This window comes from Cupressus sempervirens, chromosome 3 (assembly GCF_028749045.1).
Source record: "Cupressus sempervirens isolate cs-2001-9-10 chromosome 3, ASM2874904v1, whole genome shotgun sequence".
NCBI classification, from domain to species: Eukaryota; Viridiplantae; Streptophyta; class Pinopsida; order Cupressales; family Cupressaceae; genus Cupressus; species Cupressus sempervirens.
Genome location: NC_143120.1, coordinates 179348921 through 179353361, shown reverse-complemented (window position 1 = coordinate 179353361; position 4441 = coordinate 179348921).

The following is a 4441-nucleotide window of genomic DNA, read 5'->3' as shown; positions in this document are numbered from 1 at the left end:
ACATTTGTTTAACGAGTATCAGCAGTAACTAGATCTTTAAGACATCTAAGGGATCTATGGATTAATTTTTGTTAGTAACTGATTCACCCCACCCCCCCACTCTCAGTTACTCTATCTTTAATCCCAACAGTTGGTATCAAAGCCATTGGTGCTTACAGGAAAAGATTTCAAGGATCTAAGCTAAAGATCAAGATGTCTTACAAAAGGGAAATTCCAAGGCTTAACAAGGACAACTTCTTAGCATGGCAAGGATTGATGAGGCTTCATCTGGCTTCTATTGGTGATATAGGGCTAAAGTAACTTGATTAAAAATATGAAGAACCTTTTGGTACATTATCTATCAATGATATATCTATAAAGAAGACTCACAATAGCATGATGATAGATATAGCATCTGCTCTAAGTTATGAAGAATTTGATGACATCAAGGATTGCAAAACTACCTTTGAAATGTGGAACAAGCTAAAAGAGATCTATGGAGGAGATGATAATGTGAGAAGAGCCAAAGCAGAAAGTTTGAGAGGGAAATTTGATCAAATGAGGATGAGAGAGGATGAAAACATTGTAAAGTATGTTGAAAGAGTTAAAGCATGTGTTAGTGCAATCAAAGCATCTGGAGGAGACAGTTATAAGTAAAGTTCTTAGAACTCTACTTCCCATTTATGCAATCAGAGTCTCTGCAATTCAAGAAAAGAGATGTGAGGCAAATCATAAAATAAATTTAGAGGCCATAGTTGGAAGATTGACTACATTTGAGCTAGACAACTATGACAATTATGTTCTAGCTGCCAAGAACGTTGAATCAGCATTTGAAGCTAAGCTTTCATTCAAGGAAAAAGGGAAAAAGATGAAGGATCCACAATCAGATAGTGATGAAGAATCAAAACAAAGTTTAGATAGTGATCTTGAAGTGGTTGAAGCTCTACTAGCAAGAAAATATTCAAGAGGCAAAGCAAAATACAAAGGTAAGGTTCCTCTAATCTATTTCTCTTGTGAAGAAATTGGACATATTGCTACTAGGTGCCCAAATAAGTAGAACAAAGATGAGAAGAAAGGTCACAAGCACAATGGCAATAAAGACTTCAAATCATTCAAGGATAAAGGTAAGAAAACATGTTTTATGGCAAAAGATTCTAATGATTCTGATGATGAAGAAGAAGATGAAATTGTCTACATTGCTTTGAAAGATGAGTCTGATAATGATGAGGAAATGGCACTCATTTCTCATACGAGCAGAAATGATACATAGATCATAGATAGTGGTTTTTCTCATCACATCACTAGTGATAAAACTAAGTTTGAATATTTTGAAGACTATGATAGTGGCAGTGTAAGATTTGGTAACAATGAACCTTGTTGTATAAGAGGAAAAGGAAGAATCTCACTAACCAAGGAACTTGTATGTGATAATGCATATTGGGTAGAAGGACTAAAGCATAATTTGTTGACTATGGCACAGCTACTCAATAATGGATTCAAAGTAGAATTTATGCATGGAAAAGAAAGATTGTTGGATGGCAAAGGAAATTTGATTAGATTAGGCACTCAAACAAAAGAAAAGGAAATAGGCAAAAGACTAAAATGCATAAGGTCTGACAGAGGTGGTGAATTCATTTCACATGAGTTCAATAACTTTTGCATTGAAAGGGGAATCAAAAGATAGGTTTCAACACCTGGAACTCCTGAAAAAAATGGAATAGCATAAAGAAGGAATAGATCTATAATGGATTGTGCAAGAACCTTAATGATTAAGAAAGTCATTGCTATCAAATACTGGAAGGAAGCTATCAGTACTGCAGTTCATACCTTGAACCAAGTACAGCTGAAAAATGACTCATTCAAAACACCCTATGAGTTGTGGTATGGCTACAAACCCAATGTAAGTTATCTAAAAGTATTTGGAAGCAAATGTTACATTTTGAAAGAATCTAGAAAAGGTAAATTTGATGTAAAAAGTGATGAAAGAATATTTTTCAGATACTCTTGCAAAAGTAAAACATATAGATGTTTGAACTTATCTACTCACAAAGTTATAGAAAGTGCACATGTGAAAGTTGATGAGTTTGCAGAAAGAATAGAAGAAGAAAGCAAAAAGGAACCTGAAGACTACTGAAGATTTGTTTACATTGAACCTGATACAATGCCAAGTATACCTATTAATTAGGAATCCTCAACTCCAGAGTCTTCATTAACCAAGTCACAAGAAGTTCAAACCAAGTCAACATCTACTGAGCTACAAGAACCTGAGTTGCAAATAAAAGCTACCGAGTTAGCATCTATTAGGCCCAAGAAACCAGAATCAGAACCAGAAGTTGAGACACAAAAGGATAATAATGCAAGTCATTCAAAAGGCAAGGACCCTATGTTAGCCAAGTATGTCAGAAAGCATCATGCACCAGATCAAATCATTGGTGATAAATCAAAAGGAACAATGACAAGAAGTAAGTTGAAAGGCACTTGTTTACTTGCTGATTTTGAACCTAGAAATGTCAAAGATACACTAGACAATGAGAGTTGGATTCAAGCTATGAATGAAGAGATAGAACAGATACAGAAAAACAAAACATGGACTCTTGTACCTAGACCCAAAGATAAGAATGTGATTGGAACAAAGTGGGTATTCAGAAACAAACTAGATGAAGATGGTAAGGTATCAAGGAACAAAGCTAGATTGGTATGCAAAGGATATTCACAAGAAGAAGCAGTGGACTATGGAGAAATTTTTGCTCCTGTTGCAAGATTGGAAGGTGTCAGAACCTTACTTCCATATGCTGCATTCAAAGGATACAAAGTTTATTAGATGGGTGTCAAGTCAGCATTTCTCAATGGCATATTAGATGAAGAGGTTTACATTGAGTAGCCTAAAGGTTTTTTTGATCCAGACAAGGACATGGTTTGCAAATTGCATAAAGCATTATATGGTTTGAAACAAGCCCCTAGAGCATGGTATGAAAGATTGCATAACTATCTTATTCAAATTGGTTTTCAAAGAAATAATGACAACAGTAGTTTGTACATAAAGGAAGGACCAGATAAGAAATATTTGTAGATGATACTTTGTTCACAGGAAATGATGATCTCTACAAAGAATTTTCAAAACAAATGAACAAGGAATTTGAAATGTCAATGTTTGGTGAAATCAAATTTTTTGTTGGTCTTCAAATTCAATAGAATAAGAATGGCATCTACATCACTCAATCTAAATACATCAAGGAGATACTGAAAAAGTTTGGTATGGAAGATTGCAAACTAGTTGGGACTCCTATGTGTACTAGATTAAAACTTACCAAGGATGATGAATCAAAGGAAGTGGATCAGACATTGTATAGATCTATGATTGGAAAGTTGCAATATGTAGTGGACACAAGACCAGACATTGCCCTTGCAGTAGGGATTGTACCAAGATTCTCAACAAAACCAAAAGAAAATCACATGATGGCAATCAAAAGGATCATAAGATACTTAAAAGGAACTAAAGATTATGGATTATGGTATAAACTTGGAGAAAAACTGGATTTAAAGTGTTCACTGATGCAGATTGTGCAGGAAATATTGATGATAGAAAGAGCACAAGTGGAGGAGCTTTCTTTCTTGGAAAAAGTTTAGTTTCTTGGACAAGCAAAAAGTAGAATTGTACATCTCAATCCACAACAGAGGTTGAATATGTTGCAGCAGCAGTAAATTGGTCAAACATTGTGTAGTTTAAACAATTATTGGAAGGTATGAAGCAAGAAATCAAAGAACTAGTTGTTATGTTTTGTGATAACACAAGTGCAATTAACATTTCCAAGAATCCAGTGATGCATTCAAAAACCAAGCATATTGCCATCAAATATCATTTTGTTAGAGAATTGGTGCAACAAAAAGAAATAAGATTGGAATATGTGCATACAAAGAAACAAATTGTTGACATATTCTCAAAGCCTTTACCTAAGGATGCATTCTTGTATCTAAGAGGTAAGTTAGGGGTCATTCCCTTATCTAAAGCTCACTAAAATATAGTTTTAGTGATGCATCAATAGGAACAGAATTGGAAATCTATCAGTTGATGCAGCAAACCAATGAAGATATTGCATATGAATCAGTACATCAGGTACAATGGTATTTAGTTGTTTTGAGTTGTCTTTGGCATGTGTTGTCAAAGAGGGAGAATATACTGTCATATCTTTCTAAAATTTGCAAAATAATAGGAGTTTGTGTAAGAGAGAGATTATTATGAAAGAGGGAGTTTTGTATTCTGTCTTTAAAAGACTTGTTTTCAAATTTCATCCTGCTATGACATGTTGTGTTTCCATCAATGCTAAAGAGGGAGATTGTTGGATATAATTGCTCAAATTGTGTGTTGTCTTTGATGTCACAAAAATGTCATATCAGTCATCAGATAGTGTCTACCGAGCTCAGAAGGTCAGCTAGACAAAGGATAGAGTCTATTGAGCTCAGA